This window comes from Myotis myotis, unplaced genomic scaffold (assembly GCF_014108235.1).
Source record: "Myotis myotis isolate mMyoMyo1 unplaced genomic scaffold, mMyoMyo1.p scaffold_m19_p_10, whole genome shotgun sequence".
NCBI lineage: Eukaryota > Metazoa > Chordata > Mammalia > Chiroptera > Vespertilionidae > Myotis > Myotis myotis.
This window is the reverse complement of record NW_023416314.1, coordinates 46138102-46150745: the sequence shown is the minus strand read 5'-3', so window position 1 is coordinate 46150745 and position 12644 is coordinate 46138102. Positions and strand designations below refer to the sequence as shown.

Here is a 12644-nt window from a genome sequence, read left to right as displayed (position 1 = left end):
GCCATATAGTCTCTATTGTAACTATTTAACTCTGCTGTTGTGTGAAAACAGACAGATAATATGTAAATGGTGACTATAGACGTCTTCCAAAAAAAATTTATGTAAGAGACAGGCAGTGGGCCATAATTGGGCCATGGGCTGTTGTTTGCTGACCTCTATTTTAGATAATATAGCAATTCTGGATTCTGATCTGCTCCTCTCCCCAGAGATTGTTGGCTATTGTTTGTTAGTTTACTTGTTTAGTGATTTGCCTGAACTAATTCTGTAGTGTCTGTCTCCCTTGCAGTGTATAGCTACAGATGTCTCACCTCAGTTTTTTTCTTCTCATTCTTGTTTTTATTTTTAAAGCCTGACTCCCTAGGGATTGTCAGCAGAGCTTAGTGGTCAGCTCATAATCAGTAAGAGGTTGTATTTAAATATTTTGAGCTTAGTTAGGCTTCTACTGCTTGCTGATTGGTCTGTGTATGGGTTGGGGAACACACGTAAAGTTCAGTTTAGTCTGCCATGACTTTTGTTTTCTGTGTGTGCAAGGCCTCACATTCAGCCTGTGTAACCTTGAACATGTGCACACCTTCCAGATCACCAAGGATCTGTGAGAGCTTATCATGGCCCACCATGCCTGTCTTGTTCTTGGGAGCTCACTGTTGAATTTCTGGCTGGTCTGTTTCTTGGCCCAACTGGTGCTGCAATCTCAGCCAGCTGTGAGGTTGATTTTTCCGTTATGTTTACCACTTGTTTTCTAAGGTCACTTGTTTCTGACAATATCCTGGGCACCAAATCAAGCCGCCAGTCACTCTCCAGCTGCAGAACTGCTGGTTTTCACGTCTTGTCCTGTCCTGTCCTGGTGGAACTACTTGCCATGAGGTTCCTGTGAGTTAAAAGTGAAGGGCAGCCCTAACCGGTTTGGCTCAGTGGATAGAGCATTGGCCTGCAGACTCAAGGGCCCCAGGTTCAATTCCGGTCAAGGGCATGTACCTTGGTTGCAGGCACATACCCAGTAGGGAGTGTGCAAGAGGCAGCTGATCGATGTTTCTAACTCTCTATCCCTCTTCCTTCTTCTCTGTAAAAAAAATCAAAATATATTTTTTAAAAAAGTGAAGGGCAGATGATATAATTGTTCTATAGAATCTATAGGTATCATCACTTAAAATCCTGTGTGCCCTCTTCTCCTTATTGTGTTTATGATGCTAAAGTCAGTACATTTGTTTTGTAAGAAGCAGTAGAGGATGAAAAAAAAAGATGATAGTCTGTTTATCTAGGCCCTCCTAAAGCATTTCCTGCCAGGCAGTTGACATGTAGCCTTGGCACAATTTCAGGAAACTGTTTGCTTCTGTTTACCCCTTCCCTACAGCATCTCCTAGGAATTGAGATGAAGAATCTTCTTTAACTCTTTTACATTTTAGAAGCATCCTTTATATAGCACTTTAGAATCTGCTCTTTCTACTAGCATAATGAAAATTCTCATGACTTTAAAAGAAGAACACATCTGTTTTAGTAGTGTAATTTTCTAGAAGAAAAGTCAAAGCCTTAAAGTGAATTAACCCAATAAAATGTACTTAGAATATTCCTTCCCCATAAGATTGTTAAGTCTCTTTCAGAAAACTCAATGCAATTATATCTGAATATATAAAACTTGTTAATTATGGGATAATTGTTAACATTTCCAAAATCCTTCTTCACTAAGAAAAAGAATCCACCATTGAGTTTCTTCTGAAGAATGTGATCTACTTAATTTATAATACTTTTTTACATAATATTTTAGAAATATTTTGTGAAGTGAGAGAGATACTATATTTTAAAAAAATAACTCAAAATGTTTATTCTTTTTAGGGAGCTGATTTGTTTCTAAATGTTTTTAATACTCAAAACTCATTAAAAGTTAGGAATGCAGAAGTATGATAGTTTTATTGTAATCCTAGAAACTGTGTTATTTTAATTAAGTCTAACTATATCTTTAAGGGAATGTGGTGGCAAATGTATTAGTTTAAAGATGAGGAACTTGAGACACACAAAAATACAATAACTTGACATATATACTACAGTTAAACATGAGCAAAGTTAGATCCTCTCTGAATAAATAAACTAATAAATAACATACTTCCTTTGTCCTGCCAGAGGGAGCTAAAAAAGGATTCTAAAATACTAGCCAGCTGAACTGCAGACAGCGATGGATGGGGAAGCAGGACCAGAAGCTGTGATGTGGCTGAAAGAATGGCATAGGAGCAGGTGAAAAGAATAAGGTTTGTGATCAGGCCTGGCCCAGGGATCTGGAGCCAGATACATGTTTCAGATTGCGAGCATATACATGACCCAAGATCAGAACACAGCCATGGATCAGAACCAGAATACCTCTGAATGGCAAGGATCAGGGCAAGTAACAGATCAGAGAATATGGATATAGAAGATTGGCCTGCAAACTCCCATGGGGTGGGTAGATGGGGTATGATGAGCACATGTTGGGAGTTCGGAATCTTAAACTTAAGGTCTGCTGCTAGAGTCTGGCCCCTTAACACTTCTGTGCAACATAGGTCTATGGGACATTCTTGCCCCTCTGTAATTTACAAGGTTTCATTAATTGGAAGATGTGACCATGCCTTCGCACAACTGATACCGAAGGCTTATGCACTGAGACGAATGACTCCCTGCCTTAAGGGAATCAGAAGTCACTATAGCTTGCGGACACTGGAGAGTTCTGGCTCAGAGGCTGGAGATGTAAGGGCAAAAAGATGCAGCAGACCTAGGGTCAGCACTGGCACCATTCATAGTTATCTTGCTCTTGTGTATTGGTGCCTTTGGTCCCCTCCCTGACTGCTTATCTCTGTCTTGAAAACCATGTTGATTCTTGGACTGCCTAGCCTGTAACCCTCGCATCACTGAGTGACTGACAGTCCTGTGAATATGCACCACCTTTATATTTAGGACTCCAGCTACATATTCTAGAGAAAGTAAAGGATAGGAAATGCAGAGCCAGGGTGAGACAAGTAGAATAATTGAGACAATCCTTCCTGTTAATAGGAAACGAGTATCTCTGTCCTCTTAGGGATGGAGCTCATCTCCACTCTCACTGACTTGCCTGCCATGGAGTGGGCCCTAATAAATATTGGTTAATATTGAATTGTGGGGTCTGTAAGTGATGGAAGCACCTGAGGGGGAAGAAGGAGTGAGGGAGTAACCCCTGACACAGGAACAGGCTGAATGCAGCTTTCAGATGTGAGAAAGATGGAACTGTATTGCTATACAGAAATGTCCTAGAAATAAACTCAGGCACAAAGAAATAACTGACATATCGAATGCTATAGAACTATTCAGGGCAGGACTGGAAATTAACTGAGTTTCTTCGTTCCTAGATTTATGCTGTGCACACTAAACAAATGGTTTGTAAAGAATCAAAACAGTGCTTAGGTCAGCAAAAAAAAATTTTTAATTAATATAAAGTTTGAGTAAGTGAAATTTTGAAGATGATGGAATCTAATTGATAACTTCCTTAATGTTTAACCTGTAGATAATCTCCCCTTTTAAAGTGCTCATTACAGTAGTGATTATGTAGAGAAAAAGCCCGTGATGAAAATGTGGTATAAAATTGTGTTCTTTGTTCAGCAAGTTAAAACAAGCTGGTCTGTAAGCAATTATTATCTTCATCAAAATTCCTAGCTCTAATGTTTTGGCTTCATTGGCCCAGCACGTATGCCTTCTCAAACAATTGGATGGATTTAAAACACTTAGGAGATGTTTGTGCTTATATCTTAACATAGCATCAATTCAACAGTAAAAAGAAATAACACACACATAAGATTTGGCATTAGGGCATAGTTTTAAAAAGAAAATCAAACCCAAACTGAAGTAAACAAAAAACCCACAAAAATGCTTACATCTCTGCATACGAATGAACATTCTTTATTCAGCCTTGTGATGGCCTTAGTAGCAGTGCCCCAGTTAGGGTTCATGAGTGATCTTCCTTACTCTTCACTCACTTGATATTTCTGAAAAGAAGTTACCCAAGTGGCTGAATACCCATTACTAACGTTTTTATATTGGTGATACATTCTAAAGAAATATCTTTTTGCCCTTTTTGTTTTATTTTTGGTTATTCCAAACAGCAACAAAAATGTGTTCAAGCATGTGTGTGTGTGTGTGTGTGTGTGTGTGTGTGTGTGTGTGTGTTCAGCATTTGAAGGAAACTGTTCAGGTGCCTGTTTGGGTGAGCAGATAATTTAAAAGTGATTAGCTATTTAATTTCTGAATGTGTACATGTGTAAGTGACTATGAAGAATGTGCCTTTGGATAAGACTGGAAATGTTTGGTTAAAAAATAATAATCTTTGCCCTAACCAGTTTGGCTCAGTGGATAGAGCGTCGGCCTGCGAACTGAAAGGTTCCAGGTTTGATTCCAGTCAGGGGCATGTACCTTGGTTGCAGGCACATCCCCAGTAGGGGGTGTGCAGGAGGCAGCTGATCAATGTTTCTCTCTCATCTGTGTTTCTAACTCTCTATCCCTCTCCCTTCCTCTCTGTAAAAGGTCAATAAAATATAATAATAATAATAATAATCTTTTAAGATTAAAAATATCTACATGTTTATTCTTAGAGTCATGTAACTTTTTTTCTAGAGGGCTAGGTTTCTGGTTAGATTCTTTGCTTATTTAATGATTACATAGTAATTGTTTATACTGTATATTTATTTGAAAGTACTGTAATTCAACAGCTATTTATTGAGTAATTGCCATTTGCTAAATGTTGAAGATGGATACATCTTCCAGAGGTGCACATTCTAGCAGAGTCAACAGATTGGGTCACGGTGAACAATAGTTGTGAACAGGTGTTATGGGCTATGAACTCTGCCTTGGTTCAAAGAGGGGAGTAATACATTCAGCCTGGATGTAGGAAGAAGACATAGAAGGCTTTACTGAAGAGGTAACATCTGAGTTGGGTCTGCCAAAGTTGTTAACTTTCTTGATATTTTCTGGAAATAACAAGTTATTTATGAGATTGGAGCATAGACTGCCTGAAGCCAGCAATAATATGAAAAATTGGGGATGTCTTTGGTACATCCAGGCGCAAATATTCACTAAATAGTTGGAAATTCATATCTGGAACTCAAGAGAAAAGGTTGGAGCTAGAGATAATAGTTTGGAAATATCAGCATATTTCATTCAAACCATGCAAACAGATAAGATGCCTAGGGAGAGGCTATGTAGAAAAGACCCAAAAGAAAATCTTTCAACCGAAGGGTATGTAAAAGAAGAGGTAGTAATGAAGGATATTGGAAAATAGTGGTCGTAGAGGTAGGAGAAGGTGTTGATAGTAATGTTGGGACTAGAGAATGTCAAGAAGGAAGCTCAAGATGCTATAGAAAACAGGAACAATCAGAACAAGAAAGAGCATTTGGAAAGTAAAAATATAAAATAGTTGAAATAAAAATATTGAAGAGTTAGAAGGAAAAACTTACAAAATTCCCTATAAGGTAGAACAAAAAGACAATGAGATAGACAATTAAAGAGATCAATCTAGGGGGTTCAACATATAAATAATAGGAGTTGTAGAAGAAGAAATTAAAGAAAATGCAGAGAATGAAATTTATTTTAAAAACAATACAGGAGGACTTATTGGCACTAAAGGACATGAGCCTCCACGTTAAAAAGGCTCACCATGTGCCTTAAACCAGTGTTTTAAAAAGTACCAAGGCACATCATCATGAAATTTCAGAAAAGATTCTACAAACTTCCACAGACCAAAAAAGCATTTCTCAGCTGCAGTATTAAAAAGTATATCAGCAGTGGGGCAACACCTTCTAAAATCTGAATCAAAAAAAAATTTTTTTTTACCTAGAATTCTTTACAAGGACAAACAGTTCAGGGGGAGCATAGTTTGAAATCATTTTCAGTCTTGAAAGTAGTAAAATATTCACTTCCTACACACCCTTTCTCAGAAAACAGCTGCCGGAGGCACTCACAAAAATTAGGAGGTAGAAAAAGAAGACATGAAATGCAGGCAATACAACAAGGTAGAGATTATTCTCCCCAAGGAATAGGCATGCTTCTGGGACAGGAGACAGGGAGGAAAGAAGGTGCATTTTGACACAGTACAGGAACTTAGAGTAACACCTCTGTTTTCTCAGTGGCTACCTGCTGGCAGTAGTTAGAAGTCTTGAAAAATAGGCTTAGAACAGTTGCTGTGGGGAGCAAAAAGAGGATCTAAATCACTAAGAATAAGTGAAAGGGCTGTTGGGCAATATTTAGTGTTGGGCGGAGGTTTGTAGTGAAGCCTGTCAGTTTCTTTTGCACCTTGTAGTAGGGTTTCAGAAATGATAAAAGTGCTTTTTCTATCAGTCACTTCAATTCTATTTATCAGAGATTAAAAAAAACCTTTTTCTTGAGATGCTCTGAAGATTTGCTTTTGCAACACAAACTGAATTATGGTCAGCAGAGGATCTATTTCTTTATGGTATTAGAATCTCTATGCTGGAAAGCTGAGGCTCTTAGCAGTTGCATTTAATAAATCATATTTGATAGTATTCCCTCCCTCCCCCGCACACACACATGAAGTTTAGAGTGAAAGCTTCCAGTGCATCTATAGCCTAGACTTTTTGAACCCTTAAGTCTTGGCTCTTCAAGTCTTGATGAATGGAAAGTTGGCTGATGAGTTAGATACTCAGGAGGAAGGAACTAAGGACAGAATGGAATGCTAGTATCCCAAAGGAGAAGAAAAGAGGAAAGGAAGGAGGAAATGAGATAGTAGATGTTAAGTGGTGGGAAGAGCTTGGCCTTTCAGGAGACTGAGGATGGCTCTGTCCTCTGGCTCCAGTGTGTCAACCATGTTTCCTAGCATTCCAGAAATGTTAGGGTGGGCTACCACTTAGCAATAAAGTAGATGCATGCACACTGCCACTCCCCAGAGTGTACTGGTGTATACATTTTTACAGTCATAACTATGACTATACTAATATGAGTAACCTTTTCATAGTTTACTATTTTAATAACTCCCTAAGCATTTATGATTCCATTTGTTAAGAAAATAGTTAAATTGTACTGTTTATTTGAATCTATTAAGCATGTAAATTTGGTCGTCTCTGAACTAGACATGTCCCTTAGAGATTCCGATTCATAATATCTAAAGATATCCTGGACCAGAGAATTGCCTTTTGAAAAGCTCCTCAGATGACTTTTTTCCAAGAGGACAAATATTTTATTCTTTATAGAAATATAAAGGAATTGGAAGATGACTACAGTTCTCCTCTGGTGATTTCTAGCATGCACCAAAGGTGAGGACTGCCTTTGTTTCTAATTTGCTCTGCACGTTGCATCCAGAATTATTTTTCTCAAGTGCACATCATGTCACTTTTTTTCCTTGAAAATATTGTCTTTCCACACCCTTCAGAATAAAATTAAAATTTCTTAATATCACTTTCATGGCCTTTCTAGATCTGACCCTTATATCGGTCAGAGTAGGCTTAGCTTATGCTGCAATAACATCCCTTAAGATTTCAATGGCTTAAAACAACAAACGCATATTTCTTATTCATGCAGTATGTCCGGCATGGCTCAGTAGGGAGATGCTAGTTTATTCAGGGACAGTCTGCTCCATTGACTCGATGGCTTTGGATCCATGTGGCAGAGAAGAGAAGAATGGACAACTCTCACCCGTTCTTCAATACTTTGACCAGGAAGTGACATCTATTCATTCTGCTCACAGCCTGTTGTCCAGAAGAGTCACATGGCCCGGCCCAACTGCAGGATGACTGCAACATATAAACTTCTGGGGCTTGGGATGGATATTAGCAAGCACTAGTAGTATTTACCACAGGCCCATAATCTACCTTTACAAAAAAAAATTTGAGGTGAAATTCATACAACATAAAAATCATTTAAAAATGTATAATTCAGTGACATTAATTACATTCAAAATGTTATGCAACTATCACTTCTGTGTAGTTTCTATACATTTTCATCACCCCAAAAGGAGATCCCATGCCCATTTCTTCCTCCCTCTGGCCTCTGGCCATCACTAATCTTTCTTTTTGTGTAGATTTACCTATTTGGATAGTTCAAATAAGTGGAATCATACAACATTTGACCATTGCCTGGCTTCTTTCACTTACAGAATATTTTCAGTGCTCATCACACTGCAGCATGTATTAGTACTTCATTCTTTTTGTGGCCAGATGATACTCTATTATGTACCATAAATACTAGAGGCTTGATGCACAAAATTCGTGCAAGAGTAGGCCTTCCTTCCCCCGGCTGCCGACACTGGCTTCCCTCGCAGCCCTGGCTTCATCCAGAAGGTCGTCTGGAAGGATGTCTGGTCTAATTAGCATATCATGCTTTTATTATTATTATAGATAACTACATTTTATTCATCCATTCATCTGTTGATGGATATTGGGTTTTCTACCTTTTTGTTATTGTGAATAGTGCAGCTATGAATGTTTGTGTACACTATCTGAACACCTATTTTCCGTCTTTGGGGTATACACCTAGGAGTAGAATTGCTGGGTCACATGGTAATTCTATGCTGGACTTGAAGAACGGCCAAACTATTTTCTACCTTTTTAGCCTCTGTTACTCTAGTCAGAGGAGGACCAGTCATTGTTCTTAAAGCCGGTATTTCACTTTCACAGCTCAGGCAATTCCTTTGGTTCTGAATGATCGCCCCTCCTATTTATTGAAATAGAAATTCTAACAATCATTTAAGTTCAGTTTCAAGTCTCTTTCCCTGAGTTCTCAGTAAGAATCATTACTGCTTCTGCAAATTCCTATATTTCCTCCTCTATTTCTTTTATTCCACCTATTTTACTCTGACTTGTTTATATGTACCTTCCTCACTAGATTTTAAATTTGCTTATAGGACTTATTTCTCCTTTACTTCCAGTGATGTAAAAAACAGTTCTTTTGCAGATATTTAATACATGCTTGAAACTAATATTGTATGCCAAGTATAATTGAAAAATAAAAATTACTTTAAAAAATAAATACTTATTTTGTGAATAAAGAAATGAATTCATAGCTACAGATATATAATCATTTTCTTATTTGCTTGCTATAGGTTCATTTTTTGTTTTTGCAATCCTAGAAAATGACTAGAAGACATTAATTCTTATAGTTATTATTTCAGGGATGCTTGAACAAAATTCAGTAAATTTAGTCATGAGGGATAAATCATTCTTGAATCTAGAGATGTTTGATTGATACCACTGGAACAATGATTGGTAACCAGGTTCAAATCTGTAAATTTTTAGACTTTAATTTCTTCCAATCTAAAATTATCTTCAAGCCCATGAGAGAAGGAAAAGGGATTGTTCAGCAAGACGAACAAGTGAGGAGACCTTCCAGGCTTAGCTTTTCTGAGTCTGCTCTTGTCTCCTATCCATTTAAAGAGCACCTGACATCTCATTTTCTCCCAGGTCCAGCCCACCCAGCATCATCAGTCAAGTACTTTCCTTAAATAAATAGAAAATAGCCTGGTATTTGGAATAACTCCCCCCCCCCCAAACAACAACATTAGAGAGCAATAAAATAAATGCACATAGGTCAGACTGAATCTTTTTTAAGCTGGTTATAGAAAAAGAACCTTGATTTTATGTATTGTATCTTTTATGCACTTTGGCAGGGGAGAGTGAAAGGCATCATTACATGATATTCAGGCAAGGTAATAGATTCTACTATGAAAAAGGGGATAAGTTAAGCAGTTATCTTTTAAAACTAACATTTATGATTTTGTTAAAATGCCAATTATAATACTTTATAATAACTGAAGTCCAAATGAGATTTACCATCCTGACAAAATTAATGTATATTTTAAAGGGTATGGCTCTAGGATGTTTATTTTATTTATTTTTTACAATATACAAAATAAATCTATTATCAGATTATAGATACAAAATAATTTGCCATTTACATGCAATAAACATTAATAGTTCAAGAACGATTTTAAATATAATAACATGCAATATACAATATTTCAAGGAAAAAAGATATTTAATATAATATTACCAAAACTGTACTAACATAGTATAATATTATAAAAGTTGTGGGAAATATTAAAAATCTGCAGATAACAGGATTACTTCTATTATATTCTAAAATATTTTTTTTCTCTGGCTCTGTTTTTGTCCATCAGTTTATGTTGTTCATTGTATTCCACAAATGAGTGGGATCATGTGATATTTATCTTTCTCCGACTGGCTTATTTCACTTAGCATAATGCTCTCCAGTTCCATCCATGCTGTTGCAAATGGTAAGCATTCCTTCTTTTTTTATAGCAGCGTAGTATTCTATTGTGTAGATGTACCACAGTTTTTTAATCCACTCATCTGCTGATGGTCATTTAGGTTGTTTCTAAATCTTAGCTATTGTAAATTGTACTGCTATGAACATAGGGGTGCACATATCCTTTCTGATTGGTGTTTCTGATTTCTTGGAATATATTCCTAGAAGTGGGATTACTGGGTTAAATGGGAGTTCCATTTTTAATTTTTTGAGGAAACCATACTGTTTTCCACAGTGGCTGTACCAGTCTGCATTCCCACCAGCAATGCACGCAGGTTCCTTTTAGGATGTTTGTTTATTTTTTGTTGTTGTTAAACCTCACCTGAAGATATTTTCCCATTGATTTTTAGAGAGAGTGGAAGGGAGGGGGAGAGACACAGAGAAAGAAATATTGATGTGAGAGAGACACTTTGATTGGTTGCCTCCTGCACACACCCTGGCCAGATCAGGGATCGAGCCTGCAACCGAGGTATGTGCCCTTGACTGTAATTGAACACTTGACCCTTCAGTCTGTGGTTGGACATTCTATCCACTGAGCCAAACCAGCTAGGTCAGGTTATTAATGTTTATTAATAACCCTATAACTTAAGTTAGTTATAGCGACCAGGAGTATTAAGTAAATTTTGCCCCTTAAATTCTGTTTAGGTATAAATAAAATCTTTTTTATAACAATAGAACATTTTCAGGTTGTGGGAGAAAAACATCTACTGTCTTGATGTATATATAGGTATATGCCAGAAATTTTCTACAGGTTTTCATTGTCAATCAGTCAAAACAGTAACAGAAGGGACTATTCACTGGAGTGATTGTTTGAGGAAAAAACATAAAAATTAGAAAGTTCTTTACAAACAGATGTGGTATTTTGTAACCACATGCACAGTTAACCAACATTGCTTACTGAAGCTATTTTGTAGTCTGGAATGATGCGTGGTAATACTCAAAAGCAGACAAGGTTGCAATTCTGCTAAGCTTACCAAAGGACTGGGAGTAGAGAACCCTTAGCCTTGCTCTAGAATGGTGATGCTTACCTTTTTTGAGATCATGAACACCTTTGAGATTTTGTTACAGGCTACAGATCTCTCCTTCCAAAAATGCATTATATGCACATAAATAATTTTTCTTTGTATTTATTTATTTACATATATTTTTTATTGTTGATAGTATTACAGATGTCTCCCATTTCCCCCCCTTTCTCCCTTCCTCCAAGCTTCTAACTCCCCCCACACACACACACACACAGGTCTTCACCTCCCTATTGTGTCCTATAAATTCTTTGGTTTATCTCTTCTCGTCCCCACAATCTCCACATCGAGGTATATAATGATTTTGCATTCCATTTGAACATCTCTGGAAGAATATATAAGAAACCACAGTGATTGCTTGAAGAGGATAAAAGAATATACAGAGAAAAAGAAGTCTTCCTTCCCACTCTTGCTCTCCAGTTCCCCTCTTTTCAGGCCTCTTGCATGCCCCCTACTGGGGATCAAACCCACAACCCGGGCATATGCCCTGACTGGGAATCAAACTGTCACCTTCTGGTTCATAGGTCGGTGCTCAACCACTGAACCACACCGGCCGGGCTCTATGTTTTTTTAAGTCATGATGTCAAACATTTGTTTACACACATTTTGGGTTCTATGCTTTTGACCCTTGTAGATTTTTTAAATTAAGTAGCTCTTAATAGAATATAAGATATTTTAATAGACTGTAGGAATAACAGAATATAACAATTAGGCAGTTATGGATTATTTCACTAGATTACAAAAGATAGACACTTAGTTTGAGCGGCCTATTAGTGCTATTATGTTTGTATAACAAAACCTTGCTGATTCCTCCGTGATCGATTTCAATATCTTATTAAAGTTTGTTTAAACTTTAATGGGCATTTTTTAAAAACATTCAGTTTGAGGACTTTCTGTAATAGTAGCTGTGCCCAGGTAAATTGGTTATTATGAAGGAAAGAACTGCATTATATTTCAACTCATATATGTCTGCTTGATTCCTTTCTGGAAGCCTGTGTGAGTGTGGCAATTGTGGGGCTTTCCTCCAAGGGAAAATCACCATATTTAAAACTGACAAAGTAAAGATAATAGAGTAAATTTAGCCTAGTGTTTCTTAACCTTGGAGACTCCAATTTAGTGGGTCTGGAACTGGGCCAAAATCTGTACTTCTGACATGCTTCTTAGATAATTCTGAGCTAGGAGTTAGGACCTAGTGATGTAGTACATAGGCCTTACTGATGATAAAAATGAGTTACAAGGATTCATACTACTGACTCAGTTGCATCTGTGTGAATGTAAACCCCATTTGCCTTTTGAGGGCTTGGGAAAGAGGAAACTAAAAAGGCAAAAGGAGTGACACAATCATCCCTTTGCACTCCT

General features: G+C 37.3%; 1 protein-coding gene across 1 annotated transcript in view; it reads left to right on the top strand.

The window, feature by feature from the left end:
• Positions 1 to 12644, top strand: part of DENND2B (DENN domain containing 2B) — a 181967-nt gene that overhangs the window by 5990 nt on the left and 163333 nt on the right. Inside the window, exon 2 of the mRNA XM_036325290.1 lies at positions 2116 to 2240. The gene's annotated coding sequence lies outside the window, so the exon portion shown is untranslated. The remainder of the gene's footprint in view (positions 1 to 2115; positions 2241 to 12644) is intronic.